This window comes from Elephas maximus, chromosome 5 (assembly GCF_024166365.1).
Source record: "Elephas maximus indicus isolate mEleMax1 chromosome 5, mEleMax1 primary haplotype, whole genome shotgun sequence".
NCBI lineage: Eukaryota > Metazoa > Chordata > Mammalia > Proboscidea > Elephantidae > Elephas > Elephas maximus.
In genome coordinates, this window is record NC_064823.1 from 164,854,594 (window position 1) to 164,878,177 (window position 23,584).

The 23,584-nt window shown below is 42.2% G+C and overlaps 1 long non-coding RNA gene across 1 annotated transcript; it reads right to left on the bottom strand.

Moving 5' to 3' along the window:
- Nucleotides 1–6,974: 6,974 nt before the first annotated feature.
- LOC126077396 (uncharacterized) lies at nt 6,975–21,722 on the bottom strand. Its single transcript, XR_007517732.1, has 3 exons — nt 21,501–21,722; nt 9,887–10,133; nt 6,975–7,547 (listed from the first exon to the last, which is right to left on the bottom strand). It is a non-coding gene; the product is annotated as an uncharacterized LOC126077396 (long non-coding RNA).
- Nucleotides 21,723–23,584: the final 1,862 nt, after the last annotated feature.

Here is a 23,584-nt window from a genome sequence, read left to right on the forward strand (position 1 = left end):
ATACCAAACCAAAGATTCAGGAAGTTCAGGGAACACCAACCAAGATAAACGCCAAAAAAAAAAATTCAGCTATTCAAACTGCACAAATCAAAGAGAAAATGCTGAAAGCAGGGGAAAGGGGATCACCTTCCTGCTGAAGAGCACAGTTAGGGATTACATCAGACTTGTCTTGAGAAACAATGTGTCTTAGTTACGTAGTGCTGCTACAACAAATACACCAAAAGTGGATGGCTTTAACACACAGAAATTTATTCTCTCACAGAATTGTTCTTGTTAGGTACCTTCAAGCTGGTTCCTACTTACAGCGACCCTATACACAACCGAACAAAACACTGTTCAGTCCTGCGCCATCCCTACAATCATTGTTATACTTCAGCCCACTGCTGCAGCCACTGTGTCAGTCCACCTCGTTGAGGGTCTTCCTCTTTTCCGCTGACCCTGGGCTTTGCCGAGCATGATGTCCTTCTCCAGGGACTGATCCCTCCTGATAACATGTCCAAAGTATGTAAGACTCGGTCTCGCCATCCTTGCCTCTAAGGAGCATTCTGGCCGCACTTCCAAGACAGATCTGTTCATTCTTCTGGCAGTCCATGGTATATTCAATATTCTTCACCAACACCACAATTCAAAGGTGTCAATTCTTCTTCGGTCTTCCTTATTCATTGTCCAGCTTTCACATGTGTACGAGGTGATTGAAAACACCATGGCTTGGGTCAGGCGCACCTTAGTCTTCAGGGTGACTGCTTTTTAACACTTTAAAAAGGCCTTTTGTAGCACAAGCGCCCAATGTAATGTGTCTTCTGATTTCTTGACTGCTGCTCCCATGGGTGTTGACTGTGGATCCAAGTAAAATGAAATCCTTGACAACTTCAATCTTTTCTCCACTTATCTTGATGTTGCTTATTGGTCTAGCTGTGAGGATTTTTGTTCTCTTTATGTTGAGGTGTAATCCACACTGAAGGCTGTGGTCTTTGATCTCCATCAGTAAGTGCTTCAAGTCCTCTTCACTTTCAGCAAGCAAGGTTGTGTCATCTGCATAACGCAGGTTGTTAATGAGTCTTCCTCCAATCCTGATGTCTCGTCCTTCTTCATATAGTCCAGCTTCTCGTATTATTTGCTCAGCATACAGATTAAATAGGTACGGTGAAAGGATAACAACCCTGACGCACACCTTTCCTGATTTTAAAGCAATCAGTATCCCCTTGTTCTGTACAAACGACTGCCTCTTGATCTATCTAAAGGCTCCTCATGAGCACAATTAAGTGTTCTGGAATTCCCATTCTTCGCAATCTTATCTATAATTTACTATGATCCACATAGTGGAATGCTTTTGCACAGTCAATAAAACACAGGTAAACATCTTACTGGTGTTCTCTGCTTTCAGCCAGGATCCATCTGACATCAGCAATGATATCCCTGGTTCCACGTCCTCTTCTGAAACCGGCCTGAATTTCTGGCAGTTCCCTGTCAATACACTGCTGCAGCTGTTTTTGAATGATCTTCAGCAAAATCTTACTTGTGTCTGATATTAATGATATTGTTTGATAACTTCCACATTCGGTTGGATCATGTTTCTTGGAAATAAGCATAAGTAAGGATCTCTTTCAGTCAGTTGGCCAGGTAGCTGTCTTCCAAATTTCTTGGCACAGACAAGCGAGCACTTCTAGTGCTGCATCCGTTTGTTGAAACCTCTCAATTGATATTCCATCAATTCCTGGAGCCTTGTTTTTCGCCAATGCCTGCAGAGCAGCTGGGACATCTTCCTTCAGTACCACTGGTTCCTGATCATATGCTACTTCCTGAAATGGCTGAACATCGACTAATTCTTTTTGGTATGACGACTCTGTGTATTCCTTCCATCTTCTTTGTGTCGTTTAATATTTTCCCCATATAATCCTTCAATATTACAACTCAAGGCTTTAATTTTTTCTTCAGTTCTTTCAGCTTGAGACATGCCATGCACTTTCTTCCCTTTTGGTTTTCTACCTCCAGGTCTTGCACATGTCATTACAGTACTTTACACTGTCTTCTCAAGTCACCCTTTGAAATCTTCTGTTCAACTGTTTTACTTCGTCATTTCCTCCTTTCACTTTAGCTACTCAACATTCAAGAGCAACTTTCAGAGTCTCCTCTGACGTCCATCTTGGTCTTTTCTTTCTTTCTTGCCTTTTTAATGACCTCTTGCTTTCTTCATGGATGATGTCCTTGATGTCATTCCACAACTCACCTGGTCTTCGGTCATTAGCGCTCAACGCGTCAAATCTATTCTTGAGATGGTTTCTAAATTCAGGTGGGATATGCTCAAGGTTGTACTTTGGCTCTCATGGACTTGTAATTTCCTTCAGTTTCAACTTGAATTTGCACATAAGCAATTGATGGTCTGTTCCTCATTTGGCCCCTGGCCTTGTTCTGATTGATGATATTGAGCTTTTCCATCGTCTCTTTCCACAGATGTAGCTGATTTGATTCCTGTGTGTTCCATCTGGCGAAGTCGACGTGTATAGTTGCCATTTATGTTGGTGAAAAAAAGTCTTTACAATGAAAAAGTCATTGGTCTCGCAACCCTTTAAATGCTGACGCTCTGCATACACTATTTAAAAGACAGAGACGACTTGTCTACAAGAAGGTCACTTAAAACATAAAGACACAGGTTAAAAGAAACTAAAAAAAAACCTCAAAACTCTATTAATCTCAGACAAAACAGGTTCAGAGCAAGCACAACGATCAGGATAAAGAGAGGCACTGCATGATAAAACAGTCAATTTTTTAAGAAGACATAAGGATCCTTAATTTGTATGTGCCTAACAACAGAGCGCCAAAATATGTGAGGCAAAATCCAATAGAAGCACAAAGGAAAAAGCAAATCTACGATTATAGTTGGAGACCAGCACCCCTCAATTAGCAGCTGACAGAGTCAACAAGCAGAAAATCAGAAGGGTGCGGCTAAACTAACAACACTATCAATCAACTGGATCTAATTGGTATTTACAGAATACGTCACCCAAAACAACAAAATACCCAGTCTCAAGCTCACAGGGAACATTCTGGTCCACAAAACACAACTTAACAAATTTAAAAGATTAGAAATCATATAAAATGTGTGTTCAGCCCACAATGGGATTAAACTAGAAATCAATAAACGAAAGATAGCTGGAAAATCCTCAACATACATGGAGATTAAACAACACACTTCTAAATAATACATGAAAACAATGAAGTCCCAATAGAAATTACAAAATATTTTAAACTAAGTGAAAATGAAAATGCAACTTACCAATTTGTTTACGCAGAGAAAGCCATGCTGAGGAGGAAATTCATAGCACTGAATGCACACGTTAGGAAAGAAGACAGATCAAATATCAGTAACCTAGGATTCCATCTTAGGAAACAAGAAAAGGAAGAGCCCATTAAATTCAAGGTAAGCAGAAGAAAAGAAAAATGAGAGAACAAGTCAACAAAAATGAAAAAAGGAAATCGATGAAGTCACCAAAACCAAAAAACTGATGAGAAGACACAAATGACTAACATCAGAAATGAAAGAGGGGCCATTTTTACTGATCCCACAGACATTAAAAGGATAATAAAGGAATATTATGAACAACTCTATGCCCACAAACTTGATAATGTAGATGAAATGGACCAATTCTTTGTAAGACAATTTAACAAAACATACACAAGGAAAAAGACATTATCTGGATAGGCTTACGCTTGTTAGACGATTAAATCAATAAGCAAAAACACGCAAAAAACAGAAAGCACTAGGTCCAGATGGGATCCCTGATGAACTCTACCACACATTTAATCAAGCATTCCAAATTCTCTCTCTCTCTTTCAGTACACAGGAGCAAACACTCGCAAACTAATTTTATGAGGCCAGTGTCACCCGAAGCCAAAAGCACACAAAGATATCACAGTATTACAAGAAAGAAAAACTACAGACCTGTGTTTCACATGAACACAGAAGCAAAACTCCCCAACAAAAAAATCAGGAAACTGAATCCAACAAGGTATACCAAGTATGTACGCCATAACGAAGTGGGATTTACTCTAGGTGTGCACGATTGGTCTGACACTAGAAAATCAACTGATGTAATTCACCACACCAACAGGCAAAACAAGAAAAATCAAATGAACATATCAACAGATGCAGATAAAGCACCTGACAAAATCCAACACCCATTCAGAATGAGAGTTTTCGGCAAACTAGGTAAAGAAAGAAATGTCCTCAATTTGATAAAGAACATCTACAGAAATCCGACAGTTTGAACCCATCAGCTGTTCTGCTGGAGAAAAGACCTGATGATCTGCTCCCACAAAAATTATGGGGCAGTTCTACTGTGTCCTACGGGGTCACTATGAGTCAGGATCAACAGCACACAGCAACAACAACAACAAAGGACGAATTAACCCGTCTTTGTTTGCAGATGAAATGACTGTCTATAAAGGAAACCCCAAAGAATGAAGAAAACACTTATGAAACTAATAATCGATCATACCAAGTTGCAGGATAAAAGGTTAGTATACAGAAGTCAGCTGCTTTCCTATATGCCAATAATGAACAGTTACAATCTGAAATTAAAAACACAATAGCATTTATACTGCTAACAACAACAAAAATGAAAGAGCATAAATCTAATAAAATACGCAAAATATATTTATGAAGAAAACTACAAAACTCTGACGAAAGAATTCAAAGGTCTAGGTAAAAAGTGAGCTATTCCGCCCAGGACAGGAACCATTCCTGAAGCCAACTCGTCAGATGTGGACTGAACTGGACAGTGGGTTGGAGAGAGATGCCAATGAGGGGTGAGCTACTTGCATCAGGTGGACACTTGAGACTATGTTGGCATCTCCTGTCTGCAGGGCAGATGAGAGGGTAGAGGGGGTTAGAAACTGGCAAAATGGTCATGAAAGGAGAGACTGGAAGGAGGGAGTGGGCTGACTCATCAAGGGGAGAATACATGGGAGTATGTAGTAAGGTATATGTAAGTTTATATGTGAGAGACTGACTTGATTTGTAAACTTTCACTTAAAGCACAACAAAAATTATTTTAAAAAAAAAGTGAGCTATTCCACATTAAATAACCGAATATCGTTACAATGCCAGTTCTTCCCAACATGATCTATACATTCGATGCAATCCCAATTGAAATCCTAACAAGCCATTTCGTGACTATCGACAAACTTTTTCTAACATTTATGTGAAAAGAACAAAGGCCCACAAGAGCCAACAGAATACCAGAGAAAAACGAAGTTGGAAGACTGACACTACACCACTTCGAGACTAACTCCGAAGCTACAGAAATCAAGAGTTTGGTACTAGGAAAAGAATGGAAAAACAGGTCAGTGGGAGAGAAGAGACAACCCAGAAATTGACACAAATAGAATCACCTGATCCTTGAGTGAGGCCCAAAGGCAATTCAGTGGAGAACGGACGGTGTTTTCAATAAATGATGCTGAACGCCTATATATCCACTAGGAAAAAAAGAGACTCTAGACCGAGACCTTGTACCTTTTAAACATTACTCAAAATGCATCAAAAACCTAAACGTCAATGCAAAACTATAAACTTCAAGTAGACAACATAGGAGAAAACCTAGGTGACCCTGGGTTTCATGATGATTTTTTATATACAACACTAAAAGCGTGATCCATGATAGAAAAAAAAGGATAAACTGGACTTCATTAAAATTAAAACTTCTGCAAATCTTTTGTCACCTATGTAATTACTACACTAAAATGGTTTAAAAAAATGAAAAACTTATCTTCTGCAAAAGACACTGTTAAGAGGATGGAAAGACTAGCCAAAAATTAGGAGAAAATCTTTCCAAAGCGCATGCGTGATAACAGGTTGGTATTCAAAATGTAAGATCCCTGGGTAGGGTAAACAGTTGGTGCTCAGCTGCTAATATACTGACGGAGGGATTGTATCCTGAGCATTCCTGAACTGAACAGAAACCTGTTACTTCCCTAATAAACCCGTAAGTGTGAGCACTGTCGGGGAGTTCTGTGGCCACTGCAATGAATTACGGAACTCAACAGACAAGTAGAGCGCTGTGGGAGGAACGGGTGGTGCCGAACTCGGTAAAGACGGCAGAGACAGGCATGTACAGCCTCCACCTCACAGGAATCGGCCTTTGGCTGATGCTGATGTTGACTCTCTCTCCCCCTCGTGAAGTTAAAGGTCAGACGCTGCCCCCGTGCCATTTTTACAATGTTCTATCATTGACTGCTGGGTCACCAATCCTTCGAGTAAGGAGATCTTCGAAGTTTTCAGTTATATATCACAATTACATAGAAAACTGTCATATATTTTAGCTTATCTGATCTTCTATTTATTCATTTTTGGTTTTCTTAAACAGATTTCCTTTTTTAGAGCAGTTTTAGGTTTACAGAAGAACCGAGTGGGAAGTACAGAGTTCCCATATAACTCTACTTCCTCCTATCCCCCGCCCTTCATTCTATTACAGCATCTTGTATCAGTGTGCTCAATTTGTTACAACCGATTGACCGATACATTATTATCGACCAAAAGCCATAGTTTACACTAGGGTATACTCTTCGGGTTGTAGACCTTATAGGATCTGACAAATGATAATGTATATCCACCGTTATACCACACAGAATAGTTTCACTGCTCTAAAAATCCCTTTGTTGCTGTTGTTGGGTGCCATCAAGTCGGTTCCAACTCCTAACGACCCCATGTACAACAGAGCAAAACACTGCCCAGTCCTGCGCCATCCTCACCATCATTGTTCTGCTTGAGCCCATTGTTGCAGCCACTGGGTCAGTCCACCTCGTTGAGGGTCTTCCTCTTTTCCGCTGACCCTCTACTTAACCAAGCATGATGTCCTTCTCCAGGGACTGATCCTGCCTGATAACATGCCCAAGGTATGTAAGACGCAGTCTCGGCATCCTTGCTTCTAAGCAGCATTCTGGTTGCACTTCTTCCAAGACAGATTTGTTCACTGGTGTGTAGGGGACAAATATAATAAGCAGAAAGATACATTACAAGGTTACAGGCATAATCAGGTAAGATATGACGATGGTTGAGACTGCAGTGGCGGCTGGAAAAGTGGTGTGTGCAAGGGACGGTCCTAGACTTTTAGGGGAGAGACCACAGAGTTTCAACCGTTCCAGTGTATGATCACCAACCAACGGTACCAAAGGAAGAAGTCCACGCTGCACTGAAGGCACTGGTGAAAAGCAAGTCTCCAAGAACTGAAGGAATACCAACTGAGATGTTTCAGCAAACGGATGCACCCCGGAAGTGCTAACTTGTCTATGTCAAGAAATTTGAAAGATACCTACCTGGCCAACCTACTGGAAGAGATCCATATTTACGCCTATTCCCAGGAAAGGTAATCCGACCGAATGCGGAAATTATCGAACAATATCATTAATATCACACCCAAGTAAAATTTTGCTGTAGATGATCCAAAACCAGCTGCAGCCGTGCACTGACAGGGAGCTGCCAGAAATTCAAGCCAGATCCAGAAGAGGACATAGAACCAGGGAAATCACCGCTGATATCAGATGGGTCCCAGCTGAAAGCAGAGAATACCAGAAAGGTTACCTGTGCTTTATTGACTATGCCAAAGGCATTCGACTGTGTGAATATAACAAACTAAGGATAATATCGTGAAGAACAGGAATTCCAGAACACTTCATCGTGCTCATGAGGAACTTGTACTTAGATCAAGAGGCAGTTGTTCGAACAGAACAAGGAGACACTGCATGTTTTAAAGTCAGGAAAGCTGTGCGCCAAGGTTGTATCCTTTCACCTTATCTATTCAGTCTGTATGCTGACCAAATAATCCAAGAAGCTGGACTGTGTGAAGAACGGGGCATCAGGATTGGAGGAAGACTCATTAATAACAAGCATTATGCAGGCAACACAACCTTGCTTACTAAAAGTGAAGAGGACTTGAAGCACTTACTGATGAAGATCAAAGACCACAGCCTCCAGCATGGACTACACCTCAACGTAAAGAAAACAAAAATCCTCACATCTGGACCAATGAGCAACACCATAATAAATGGGAGAAAAAAACTGAGGTTGTCAAGGATTTCACTTTACTCGAATCCACAATCAACACCTGTGGAAGCAGCTGTAAAGAAATCAAAAGATGCACTGCGTTGGGCAAATCTGCAAAAGACCTCTCTGAAGTGGTGAAGTGAAGATGTCACCTTGAGGACTAAGGTGCACCTGACCCAAACCATGATGTTTTCAGTAGCCTCATACACATGGGAAAGCTGGACGATGAATTAGGAAGGCTGAAGAAGGCCTTTGAGTTGTGGTGCTAGTGAAGAACACCGAATATATCATGGACAGCCAGAAGAGTGAACAAACATGTCTTGGAAGAAGTACAGCCAGAATGCTCCTCAGAAGCAAGGATGGCGAGACTGCATCTCACATTACTTTGGACATGTCAGGAGGGATCAGTCTCTGGAGAAGGACATCATGCTTGATAAAATAGAGGGTCAGCGAAAAAGAGGACAACCCTCAACAAGATGAACTGACACAGTAGGTACAACAGTGGGCTGAAGCATAACAACAGTGATGAGCACGGCTCAGGACTGGGCAGTGTTTCACTCTGTTGTACGTAGGTGGCTATGAGTCGGAGGTGACTAGACGGCACCTAACAACAATAATAAAGCCGTCTGAAATTGAATTATTTAGGACCCAACTGTCATTAAAGGGTCTAATACACTTGTACAAATAAAGAAAGTATAAATTCGAGCTCTCTTTCTAAACCCAGTAGCCAGGAATATCACAGCCTGTATATCCATTTTATCTCCTCCAGGAGAATGGTTCTAAAATGACTACAATATTTAACTCCTTAGAGGTTCTTGTTAAATGTAACAGGAGTCTTTAATAGCCTTCTCAAGATTTAAGTAAGCTTTACAATAACTTTTACATCAGTTGAAACAGGTACTCCCCTGTGTTTGAGAAGTTTGTATTCATTAAACCGAAAAAGTCTCAGTAGAAATACACAAATGACCTAGAAATTTTCTTCCAATGAAAACTGTAAATCCAAAAACTTAAATACACACATTTCATATATGGAGCTTCACTAGCAAAAAAGAACACTTAAATTTTAGATTCTAATTCAAGAAAATGGTGAATGGTCAAAAACTAAAGGATTAAATACCAGCTCGAGGCACAGGTGGGAGGACAAGGACCCAGACTGGGGATTCATACTTTCCACATATCTGAAAGCCTCGAGGCAAAAACATTCCCCACTGGCAAAAAAGGAAAATGGGTCTAGAAACCCCACGCAGGATCCAGCTGGACTCATTGTCCCCAGCTTCATACCTTTGGTGACGTCAGGAGAGCACCACCACCACCCAGGACCCCAAAACAGTCAGGGCCTTTATCTACATTCTCCTCCTTTTCTAAGCCATAACACAGTGAGAGATGGGGAGCTACAGTTTTAGAACTGCACATAAAATGCCCCCGTGCCTGGGAGGAGTCAAGAATACTGCTCAGAGAGATAGGACAAAGATGGCTCTGGAGGGCAGGGGGAGCTCAGCCTCCACAGCCAGAGCTGCTCCGTCTTCAGGCTCTGGTCAGGAGATTCTGTCCTTCAACACAGCACCAAGGTCCAGGGTGGAGATGTTAAGGGCCCATGGTGCCAGCTCTGGAAGCCACATAGGGAAGGTAACAGCGAGCATCCAAATGCTGAAAAGCCACATGTGACTAGAGGAAGGGACCAGTGACAGCGGACAGGGCCTCAGAATGCCTCCTCAGGCTCAGTCCCTTGGCCTCGTCTGCCATCTTGTTTCTTAACACAGTCCCACAGCACACAGCTACTCCCCCAACAATTCTGATCCAGCCTCACGCACTTACGATAAGGATAACCCAGTCCTCCGTAGAACTCACCATTTCCTTCTCCACCTTCTGGAAGTCTGAGGGAATATCGTCTCTGAGCCCAAGAAGCCAAGTCAGAAAGAGGAATGGGACTGGAAGCAGAGCACTGGGCAGTCTGGAGGCAGATGAATAACGTCTGGCCCACACACCAGTCTGAGCAGCTGAAATCCTTCCCTGTGATTGACGGATATGCAAAATGGTCGCCCGAGGTCCCCAGCTGCCTGGACTGGACTAGTACTCTGGGCACCACGCCTGAGATCTGAAATGGAGGAAGGATGGGGAGCAAACATTGTTGAGGAAGCAGAGAGTGACAGGTATTTGGCCTCGTCCCAGGCTCAGGGCACTGCTCCACCCTGCGGGCATTTGCACTGAAGGCAGAACGGGCTGCAGCCTCCAGAGCACAAGCCTGCGTTCTTCAGGCAGCTCTGTGGGCCTCTTCTTTCTGCAGCAAGATCATGGATGGAGCAATTTCACCACGCTCTAACAAAAAAAAAAATTTTTTTTTTTTTTTTTTTTGTTAGAGCGTGAGTCGGAATCAGCTCCACGGCAACGGGTTGGCTGGTTGGTTGGCTGGTAGAGCAGGAGAAGCAACCAGGCCTGGCCAGGCTGCAAAACTTGAACCTCATTCCAGGGAGTCAGGGATTCAATGTTCAAGTTGTGGGTTCACCTATGAAACTCTGTCCCCTACACATCAACACACACACTTACTTGAAGTTAACAAGGGTGAATTTTCAGGAAGAACCTGTTTTTCAAGTTTTGTCAATGAACTCATCATGGTTCATTCATTTTTAATTACGTGCAGTTAAAACCGTTCTACCCTGTTTTGAAATTTTTTTTCCATTTCAATTACAGCACTGTAATAATGTGATCGGTATTTTTCCTGTTACAATGAACACTTCTTTCTTCCTCTCGAGTTTTTTTTTTTTTTTTCTTCGTTCTCAAACCAGGACACCACCAGTCCCTAAGCGTTTGAGAAATCTGGCAGGGTTCCTGAACGCTGTCTTTCAGCCTTATAATAAATCGATCAACAAATAAAACAGAAAATCATTATGTTTTCTCAGAGGAGCCGTCTCCCACCTCTGTTCCCATTTCTTTCCACCCTGCTCCCCTCCAAACTGACTCCTACACTTTCATTTCTTGCTCTCGGTGGAAATCTCTCTCTCTCTCTCATAATCTTTACAACAGTATCTCCTCTTTAAGCTTTATCTTTTATTATTTTCTCTAATAAAACCAAACCCACTGCTGTCTAGTCAATTCCGACTCAGGGCAACCCTACAGGACAGAGCAGAACTGCACCACAGGGTTTCCAAGGCTATAGAGCTTTACAGAAGCAGACTGCCAGACCCTTCTCCTGCACAGCAGCCGGTGGGTTAGAACCACAGGCCTTTCATGGTTAGCAGCCAAGCACTTAATCACTCTGCCACCAGGGCTCCTCATTTTCTCTAATGTTGTTGCTAGGCGCCATCAAGTCAGTTCCGACCCACTGCGACCCTATGCACAATAGAGCGAAGCACTGCCTGGTCCTGCGCCATTCTCACAATCGTTGTTATGCCTGGGCCCATCATTTCAGCCTCTGTGTCAATCCATCTCGTTGAGGGTCTTCCTCTTTTCCGCTCACCCTGTATTTTGCCAGGCATGATGCCCTTCTCCAGGGACTGATCCCTCCTGACAACGTATCCAAAGTATGTAAGATGCAGTCTTGCCATCCTTGCTTCTGAGGAGCATTCTGGCTGTACTTCTTCCAAGGCAGATTTGTTCGTTCTTTTGGCAGTCCACGGTATATTCAGTATTCTTTGCCAACATCATAATTCAATGGCATCAGTTCTTCTTCGGTCTTCCTTATTCACAGTCCAGCTTTCACGTGCATATGAGGCAACTGAAAACACCATGGCTTGGGTCAGACATACCTTAGTCTTCAGGGTGACATCTTTGCTTTTCAACACCTTTGAAGAGGTCATTTGCAGCAGATTTACCCAATGCAACGTGTCTTTGGATTTCCCGACTGCTGCTTCCATGGGTGTTGATTGTGGATCCAAGTAAAATGAAATCCTTGACAACTTCAATCTTTTCTCCGTTTATCATTATGTTGCTTAATGGTCCAGTTGTGAGGATTGTTTTCTTTATGTTGAGGAGTAATCCGTACTGAAGGCTGTAGTCTTTGATCTTCGTCACTAAATGTTTCAAGTCCTCTTCATTTTCAGCAAGGAAGGCAGTGGCATCTGCGTAACGCAGGTTGTTAACGAGTCTTCCTCCAATCCTGATTCCCCATTCTTCTTCATATAGTCCAGCTTCTCAGGTTACATGAACAGCATACAGATTGAATAGGTATGGTGAAATGATACAACCCTGACGCACACCCTTCCTTACTTTAAACCACGCAGTATCCCCTTGTTCTGTTCAAACATCTGCCTCTTGATCTGTGCAAAGGTTCCTCATGAGCACAATTAAGTGTTCTGGAATTCCCGTTCTTCTCAATGTTATCCATAATTTGTTATGATCCACACAGTTGAATGTCTCTGCATAGTCAATAAAACACAGGTAAACATCTTTCTGGTATTCTCTGCTTTCATCTAGGATCCATCTGACATCAGCAATGATATTCCTGGTTCCACATCCTCTTCTGAATTTGGCTTGAATTTCTGGCATTTCCCTGTCAATGTACTGCTGCAACTGCTTTTGAATAATCTTCAACAAAATGCCACCAGGACTCTGATATTAATGACATTGCTTGATAATTTCCACTTTTGATTGCATCACCTTTCTTGGGAATAGGCATAAATATGGATCTATTCCAGTTGGTTGGCCAGATAGCTGTCTTCCAAATGTCTTGGCATAGACAAGTGAGCACTTTCAGCACTATATCTGTTTATTGAAACATCTCGATCGGTATTCCGTCAATTCCTGGAGCCTTGTGTTTCGCCAATACCTTCAGTGCATCTTGGACTTCATCTTTCAGTACCATTAGTTCCTGATCATACACTGAAATGGCTGAAGGTCACCCAGTTCTTTTTGGCACAGTGACTCTGTGTGTTCCTTCCATCTTCTTTTGATGGTTCCTGCATCGTTTCATATTTTCCCCATAGAATCCGTCAGTATTGTAACTCAAGGCCTGAATTTTTTCTTAAGTTCTTTCAGTTTAAGAAATGCTGAGCATATTCTCCCATTTTGGTTTTCTAACTCCTGGTTTTTACACGTGTTATTGTAATACTTTACTTTGTCTTCTCAAGCCACCCAATGAAATCTTCTGTTTGGCTCTTTTACTTTATCATTTCTTTCACTTTAGCTACCTGATGTTCAAGGGCAAGTTTTTCTCTAACCCAGAAAAAAAAAACCAAACCCATTGCCATCAAGTCAATTCTGACTCATAGCAACCCTATGGGACAGAGTAGAACTGCCCCAAAGAGTTTCCAAGGAGTACCCAGTGGATTTGAACTGCTGACCTTTTGGTTAGCAATTATAGCTCTCAACCACTACACACCAAGGCTTCCTTTAACAGACGTAGACAGTTCAAAGGGCATCTGTTGATAGACTGTCATTCGTGTAGTCACAGACTATAGATCAGTGAACGCTTCTCATAGTAGAATGTCAATGTGGATAACGTGGGAATCTTGTTAAAGCACTGATTTTGGTTCAGCCATTCTGGGGTAGGGCTTGAGATTCTACACACTGAACAAGCTCCTATTTTATGCTGGGAATAATAAGTCTAGAAATGAGGATGTGAACTGAAATTAGAGAGTGCTGTTTTCTCTAACAGCACTCTAAACAAATGAAAATCTATCGACAGATGCCCTTTGAACTGTCTACATCTACATTACATCACTGCACTATCCAATCTCCATGTCTAGGCCTCCTCACAGTATTCCTACTTGTTCCCAACAAGCTCCTGCCTGATGTCCTTCAATCATGATTGTCATTTCCAAAATCTATTTACAGCACTGGAACTGCTTAATGCCTGTCAGTGGCTGTCCACTGGCCTTCAAAAAGCCCAGAGTAGTCAGCATGGTTCTAAATGACCTGCTGCCATTGCCTCCGCCAATCTGGCTCACACAAACCCTTTGTTTTGTTTTCTCTGCTTCAGCCATCTCCAACGTTCATCAAGAACTGGATACTGGGTTCTCAGCTGCCTCCAGTATTTGCACACTCATCTTTCCCAACTGAAATACTCTGCCCACCCACACCCATACCACATGCTATAAGCCTGACACAACCATGCATGTAGCTAAATAAAACTAATTTTCTGAATCTTGTCTTTGATAATTTTCCTTTTCTGGCAGTCTAACCTGACTCTCAGGTTAGGTCCTTTTATTACAGGTATCAGACATCCCTGGCGTTTCATTATTTATTTAAAATTGTCTCCCATGATAGACTGTTATCATAGATTGAATTATGTCCCCCCCAAAATGTATGTATCAACTTGGTTAGACCATAATTCCCAGTACTGTATGGTTGTCCTCTATTTTGTGATTGTAATTTTATGTTGAGAGGATTAGGGGGGGGATTGTAACACCACCCTCACTCAGATCGCCTCCCTGATCCAAGGCAAAGGGAGTTTCCCTGGGGTGTGGCCTGTACTACCTTTCATCTCTCAAGAGATAATAGGAAAGGGAAGCAAGCAGAGTTGGGGGACCTCATGCCACCAGCAGAGCGTGTATGTCCTTTGGACTCCGGGTCCCTGCACCTGAGAAGTTCCTCGACCAGGGGAAGATTGAGGACAAAGACCTTCCTCCAGAGCCGAGAGAGAGAAAAAAGCCTTCCCCTGGAGCTGACGCCCTGAATTTGGACTTGCAACCCAAAAGACTATGAGAAAATAAATTTCTCTTTGTTAAAGCCATCCGCTTGTGGTATTTCTGTTATGGCAGCACTAGGTGACTAAAACAACGGTAAATCTATAGGCAGACACTCTGTATTTTGTTTTCTTGCTCCTTCTGGCCTCTGACGCTGATCGTTGAGGACACGCACAGATTATTACCTGCTGTATATACTCTTGAGTAGCACTATCCAAGGAAACGTTCTGAGAAGATAGTCATGTTCTATTTCTGCAGTCCAATATGGTAGCCACTTGCTCCTATGACATATTTACTAATGAACATATGACTAGTGCAACTAGGGAACTGAAATTTTTCCTATGTTTTTAACTAATTTTAATTGAAATAGCAACATCTGGCTAGTAGACATCACAGCTCTAGTGGGCTCACCAGAACCCTAAGCAACCAACTCAAAGGGTGTGAAAATTGCCATCACCACAATGTAGAGTTCACACCTTTTTATTTGCTGGGAGTCTGTCACATAGCAATATAGAACTAAAAAAAAACCCCATTTGCTGTCGAGTTGATTCCGACTCATAGTGACCGTATAGGACAGAGTAGAACTACCCCATAGAGTTTCCAAGGAACACCTGGTGGATTGGAACTGCCGACCTTTTGGTTAGCAGCTGTAGCACTTAACTGCTACACTACCAGGGTTTCCGGTAAGAGCAAAGGTAACATTCAACTCAACTTCCTTGTATTTACATGAAGATTAATGTCAACCTAAAATTTTTTTTTTTTTTTAATTGGATTTACCTCATTCTGAAAACAGCAATGATATTTAAACACAGAAATGAGTGAGAGTAACTGAGGGGACACGAGGGACAGTCTCTGAAGACGTGACACTTGAAGTGAGACCCGAATTATAAGAATTATCGAATTCCTGTGGTGAAAAAGTCTTCCTCTACTCAGAAGAAATATCTGGTGCAAAGGCTGAAAGGTAGGGAAAAATCTTGACTTCTCTGAAAAAGTGTTTTAAAAACATGTCAACCTCCACAATTATAGTAGGAGACTTCAACGCACCACTTTCGGAGAAGGACAGGACTTCCAGTAAGAAGCTCAACAGAGACACGGAAGGCCTAATTGCTACAATCAACTAACTTGACCTCACAGACTTATACAGAACACTCCGCCCAACAGCTGCAAAGTATACTTTTTCTTCTAGTGCACATGGAACATTCTCTAGAATAGATCACATATTAGGTCATAAAACAAACCTTTGCAGAACCAAAAACATCGAAATATTACAAAGCATCTTCTCAGACCACAAGGCCATAAAAGTAGAAATCAATCACAGAAAAATCAGGGAAAAGAAATCAAATACTTGGAAAACGAACAATACGCTGCTCAAAAAAGACTGGGTTATAGAAGACATTAAGAAGGGAAAAAAGAAATTCATAGAATGCAACGAGAATGAAAACATTTCCTATCAAAACCTCTGGGACACAGCAAAAGCAGTGCTCAGAGATCAATTTATATCGATAAATGAACACATACATAAAGAAGAGCGAGCCAAAATCAGAGAACTGTCCCTACAACTTGAACAAATAGAAAGCGAGCAACAAAAGAATCCATCAGGCACCAGAAGAAAACAAATAATAAAAATTAGAGCTGAACTAAATGAATTAGAGAACAGAAAAACAATTGAAAGAATTAGCAAAGCCAAAAGCTGGTTCTTTGAAAAAATTAAGAAAATTGATAAACCATTGGCCAGACTGACTAAAGAAATGCAGGAAACAAATAACCCGAATAAGAAATGAGATGGGCCACATCACAACAGATCCAACTGAAATTAAAAGAATCATATCAGATTATTATGAAAAATTATACTCTAACAAAGTTGCAAACCTAGAAGAAATGGATGAATTCCTAGAAAAACACTACCTACCTAAGCTAACACAATCAGAAGTAGAACAACTAAATAGACCCATAACAAAAAAAGAGATTGAAAAGGTAATCAAAAACTCCCAACAAAAAAAAGCCCTGGCCCGGATGGCTTCACTGCAGAGTTCTACCAAACTTTCAGAGAAGAGTTAACACCACTACTACTAAAGGTATTTCAAAGCATAGAAAATGATGGAATACTACCTAACTCATTCTATGAAGCCACCATATCCCTGATACCAAAACCAGGTAAAGACACCACAAAAAAGAAAAGTACAGACCTATATCCCTCATGAACATAGATGCAAAAATCCTCAACAAAATTCTAGCCAACAGAATTCAACATCATATCAAAAAAAATAACCCACCACAACCAAGTGGGATTTATACCAGGTATGCAAGGTTGGTTCAATATTAGAAAAACCATTAATGTAATCCACCATATAAACAAAAGACAAAAAACACATGATCTTATCAATTGACACAGAAAAGGCATTTGACAAAGTCCAACACCCATTCACGAAAAAAACTCTCAGCAAAATAGGAATTGAAGGAAAATTCCTCAACATAATAAAGGGCATTTATACAAAGCCAACAGCCAACACCACCCTAAATGGAGAGAGCCTGAAAGCATTTTCCTTGAGAACTGGAACCAGACAAGGATGCCCTTTATTACCACTCTTATTCAACATTGTGCTGGAGGTCCTAGTCAGAGCAATTAGGCTAGATAAAGAAATAAAGGGCATCCAGATTGGCAAGGAAGAAGTAAAAGTATCTCTATTTGCAGATGACATGATCTTATACACAGAAAACCCTAAGGAATCCTCCAGAAAACTACTGAAACTAATAGAAGAGTTCAGCAGAGTTATCAGGATACAAGATAAACATACAAATATCAGTTAGATTCCTCTACGCCAACAAAAAGAACATCGAGGAGGAAATCACCAAATCAATACCATTCACAGTAGCCCCAAGAAGATAAAATACTCAGGAATAAATCTTACCAGAGGTGTAAAAGACTTATACAAAGAAAACTACAAAACACTACTACAAGAAACCAAAAGAGACCTACATAAGTGGAAAAACATACCTTGCTCATGGATAGGAAGACTTAGCATTGTAAAAATGTCTATTCTACCAAAAGCGATCTATACATACAATGCAATTCCAATCCAACTTCCAACGACATTTTTTAACAAGATGGAGAAACAGATCACCCACTTCATATGGAACGGAAAGAGGCCCTGGATAAGTAAAGCATTACCGAAAAAGAAGGACAATGTGGGTGGCCTCACACTACCTGATCTTAGAACCTAGTCACAGTAGTCAAAACAGCTTTGTACTGGTACAACAACAGATACATAGACCAATGCAACAGAACTGAGAGTCCAGACAAAAATCCATTTACAAACGAGCCGCTGATATTTGACAAAGGCCCAAAGTCAATTTAATGGGGAAAAGACAGTCTCTTCAACAAATGGTGCTGGCATAACTGGATATACATCTGCAAAAAAATTAAACAAGACCCATACCTCACACCAAGCACAAAAACTAACTCAAAATGGATCAAAAACCTAAATATAAAATCTAAAGCAATAAAGATCATGGAAGAAAAAATAGGGACAATGTTAGGAGCCCTAATACATGGCATAAACAGTATACATTACTAACAACACACAAACGCCAGAAGAGAAACTAGATAACTGGGAGCTCCTAAAAATCAAACACCTATGCTCATCCAAAGACTTCACCAAAAGAGTAAAAAGACTACCTACAGACTGGGAAAAAGTTTTTAGCTATGACATTTCTGATCAGCATCTGATCTCCAAAATCTACATGATACTGCAAAAACTCAACAACAAAAAGACAAATAACCCAATTAAAAAATGGGCAAAAGATATGAACAGACCCTTCACCAAAGAAGACATTCAGGTGGCTAACAGATACATGAGGAAATGCTCACAATCATTAGCCATTAGAGAAATGCAGATTAAAACTACAATGAGATACCATCTCACTCCAACAAGGCTGACATTAATCCAAAAAACACAAAATAATAAATGTTGGAGAGGCTGCGGAGAGACTGGGACACTTACACACTGCTGGTGGGAATGTAAAATGGTACAACCACTTTGGAAATCGATTGGGCGTTTCCTCAAAAAACTAGAAATAGAACTACCATACAATCCAGCAATCCCACTCCTTGGAATATATCCTAGAAAAATAAGAGTCTTTACACGAACAGATATATGCACACCTATGTTCATTGCAGCACTGTTTACAATAGCAAAAAGATGGAAGCAACCAAGGTGCCCATCAACGGACAAATGGATAAATAAATTATGGTATATTCACGCAACAGAATACTACACGTTGATAAAGAACAATGATAAATCATGAAACATTTCATAACATGGAGGAATCTGGAAGGCATCATGCTGAGTGAAATTAGTTGCAAAAGGACAAATATTGTATGAGACCACTATTATAAGAACTCAAGAAATAGTTCAAACAGAGAAGAAAATATTCTTTGTTGGTTATCAGAGTGGGGAGGGAGGGAGGGAGAGGGGTATTCACTAATTAGATAGTAGATAAGAAGTATTTTGAGTGAAGGGAAAGACAACATACAATACAGGAGAGGTCAGCACAACTGGACTAAACCAAAAGCAAAGAAGCTTCCTGAATAAACTGAACACTTCGAAGGCCAGCGTAGCAGGGGCGAGGGTTTGGGGACTATGGTTTCAAGGGACATCTAATTCAATTGGCTTAATAAAATCTATTAAGAAAACATTCTACATCCCACTTTGGAGAGCGGCGTCTGGGGTCTTAAACGCTAACAAGTGGCCATCTAAGATGCATCAATTGGTCTCAACCCATCTGGAGCAAAGGAGAATGAAGAACACCAAAGACACAAGGTAATTATGAGTCCAGGAGACAGAAAGGGCCACATAAACCAAAAACTACATCAGCCTGGGACCAGAAGAACTAGATGGTGCCCAGATACAACTGACGACTGCCCTGACAAGGAACACAACAGAGAACCCCTGAGGGAGCAGGAGAGAAGTGGGATGCAGACCCCAAATTCTCGTAAAAAAGACCAGACTTAATGGTCTAACTGAGATTAGAAGGGCCCTGGAGGTCATGGTCCCCAGACGGGAACCATTCCCAAAGCCAACTCTTCAGACAGGGATTGGACTAGACAATGGGACAGAAAATGATACTGGTCAAGAGTGAGCTTCTTGGATCAAGTAGACACATGAGACTACGTGGGCAGCTCCTGTTTGGAGAGGAGATGAGAGGGCAAAGGGGGTCAGAAGCTGGCTGAATGGACACAAAAACAGAGAGTGGAGGGAAGGAGTGTGCTGTCTCATTAGAGGGAGAGTAACCAGGAGTAGACAGCAAGGTGTATATAAATTTTTGTATGAGAGACTGACTTATTTGTGAACTTTCACTTAAAGCACAATAAAAGAAAAAGCATGGTTCTTTGGTAGCAAATCTATGGATCAATCACCAGCATCCAATCGGACACAGATCAGAGTAACTGGGTGTGTGACCTCTTCCTTCATCGCCTATATTATGGTTGTTCAGCAACATCATATTTTATATCAGATCAGCTAGCACTGGCTGTATTGCTTCTCACACAATCAGGATAAAAATTTCTGCCTCACAGCCAAAGAAATTCCTTGAAACATGCCTTTTACTAAATATTTTTCTCCTGAAATTGGGATAAAACGGTCCTAAATATACATGCTAGCTCCAACTCACGTTTCGTAATTCATCTTCTCAAACACCTGTAAGCATTAGAGGCAGGGGGAGATATTCCTCACCACGATGTCACTGTTTTATGACCAGCAATACTTAACACAAGTCCTGCCTTGAAGAAGCCAAAAAGCAAGGAATTGTGATGAAGAATCTGCCCCTTGAAGTAGCAGGGCTGAATCTGAGTTCAGACACTGATACCCGGTACCTGTCCAAGGACAAGCTACTAAATTTCTCCAAGACTACAATTTTATGAGATGCTGCGACACGCCCACCTCACAGCGTCCTTTTGTGAAAAGGGGGTGCAGTGTATAAAGCACTTAACACAGCGCCCAGCCCTCCTGAAACAGGTCAGTAAATGGCAAGTGTACATCCAGGCCCAGCGGCGATTGAGGCCTCATGAGGAGCTCAACATGGCTGTAGTGTGTGCGTATGTATGAGTGTGTGTGAGCATGAGAGTGTGTGTGCGTGTGAGTACGTGTGTGTGGATGTGCGTGTGTGTATTTTAGGGAGTGGTGGGTGATGAGTCTGAATGAGGCTGGATTGTAAAAAAGAAAGGAAAACCAAGGGGAGCCCTTGAGCAGCACACTGGAGGCGTAGGAGCAGAGCACTTAGGCTCAGGCTAACGACCCCGGGCGTCCATGAGGCACCTTACTGCGCTTCTCACAAACTCCCAGGTGAATATCCTTCACCAATAATATTCTTGGTGAAGAAACTGGACAGTCCATGGGCTGTCAGAAGAACGAACAAATCTGCTTGGAAGAAGTGCAGCCAGAATGCTCCTTAGAGGCAAGGATGGCGAGACTGCGTCTTACATACTTTGGACATGTTGTCAGGAGGGATCAGTCCCTGGAGAAGGACATCATGCTCGGCAGAGTACCGGGTCAGCGGAAAAGAGGAAGACCCTCAACGAGGTGGACTGACACAGTGGCTGCAACAATGGGCTCAAGCACAACAACGATTGTGAGGATGGGGCAGGACTGGGCGGTGTTTCGTTCTGTTGTGCACAGGGTCGCTATGAGTCGGAACTGACTCCACGGCACCTAACAACCCGGGTGCCCTGAGCCTGCTGGCCTGAGCAGCACAGGCGTGCGCGGCGACGGCTCCCACGACCTCACCTGTGACCTCACCTGTGACCTCACCTGTGACCTCACCTGTGACCTCACCTGTGACCTCACCTGTGAGCGCACCGAGGGACGCAGGTCTCACCTCACGGCCTCCAGGAAGCGGCGGCGGCTCCCCGGCTGCAGGGAGTCCCGAGGCTCCGGGAGCGGAGAGACCAGGCGAGCGCGCGGAGCGGCCGACCGGCCACGGGGCCCCACCGACCTCGCACCGGAGCCGGAAGGCACGGCCCGGGGCCGCCCACCCAGGACTCACACCTCCACTTCCGGTTAAGGGACGCGCGGTGCCGCAGGACAGGCGTTCCGTGCGGGAACTCAGATGGCTCTAACTGGGACCGTGGGGTTCTGTAGTTTCCCTTGGTGTCTGGGATCCGGAGGAGCTTGTCCTCGTTTCCTTTACAGAGAAAAGTCTGGGGCTTCTCAAAGGCGTATAGGAACTGAACCGCGAGTGTCAGTTATGAAAGATACCCTGGGGGAAGCCAAGAAGCTTGGTATTTGCATATTTGGTCCTTTAAAAAAAAGTTTGCCGTGTTCTTTACAGAAATAACTTGTTGGCTCCTCTTAAATATTTCTCCACCTTTAGAATTGTTGAGGACCCTAGTCTGGCTTCTGGTTCATGGTTTGCCGTCTCCTGCATATCAGGTATCTTTACCTAAGAGCGAGGTAGAGACCGCAAACCCAGTCTGTTGTCTCCAAGTGAGGCAGGAAAGTACCAGTCCTTCTGAGTGCCAGAAGCTAAAAGGTGATGTACATTTGAAAATGACAATTTTGAGCAGTTTTTACTTTTATCTCAAATATTTGTCATTGTTAGGTGCTGTCGAGTCAGTTCCAATTCATATGACTCTATGTACAACAGAAAGAAACACTGCCTTGTCCTGTGCCATCCTCATAGTTGTTATGCTTGAGCCCGTTGTCGCAGCCACTGTGTGAATCCATCTCATCGGATTTTTTTGATGACCCTCTACTTTACTAAGCATGACGTCCTTCTCCAGGGCTTGTCCCTCCTGATAACATGTCCAAAGTACATGACATGAAGTCTCGCTATCCTTGCTTCCAAGGAGCATTCTGGCTGTATTTCTTCCAAGATAGACTTGTTCGTTCTTCTGGTGGTCCATAGTACATTCAATATATATCAGTAATCTTCACCAACGTCAGAATTCAAAGGCATCAATTCTTCTTTGGTCTTCCTTATTCATCGTCCAGCTTTTGAAAGCATATGAGGTGATTGAACACACCATGGCTTGGGTCAGGTGCACATTAGTCCTCAGAGTGATATCTTTGCTTTTCAACACTTTAAAGAGGTCTTTCGCAGCAGATTGCCCAATGCAATACGTTGTTTAGCTTCCTGACTGCTGCTTCCGTGGGTGTTGACCGTGGCTCCAAGTAAAATGAAATCCTTGACGACAACTTCTCTTTTTTCTTCATTTATCATGATGTTGCTTATTGGTCCAGTTGTCAGGATTTTTGTTTCTTTATTTTTGTTGAGGTGTAATCCACACGGAAAGCTGTAGTTTTTGATCTTCATCAGTAAGTGCTTCAAGTCCTCTTCACTTTCAGCAAGCAAGGTTGTGTCATCTGCGTATCGCAGGTTGTTAGTGAGGCTTCCACCAGTCCTGATGCCCCGTTCTTCTTCATATAGCTGGGCTCCTCAGATTATTTGCTCAGCATACAGATTGAATAGGTATGGGGAAAGGATACAACCTTAACACACACCTTTCCTGACTTTAAACCATGCAGTATCCCCTTTCTCTGTTCAAACAACTGCCTCTTAGCCTATGTACAGATTCCACATAAGCACAATTAAGTGTCCTGGAATTCCCATTCTTCGCAATGTTATCCATAATTTGTTACAATTCACACAATCGAATGCCTTTGCATAGTCATAAAACAAGGGTAAACATCTTTCTGGTATTCTTTGCTTTCAGCCGGGATCCATCTGACATCAGCAATGACATCCCTGGTTCCAAGTCCTCTTCTGAATCCAGCTTAAATTTCTGGCAGCTCCATGTCAATGTACTGCTGCAACTTTTGAATGATCTTCAGGAAAATTTTACTTGCGTGTGATATTAGTGATATTGTTCAATAATTTCCGCGTTCTGTTGGGTCACTTTTCTTTGGAATAGGCACAAATATGGATCTCC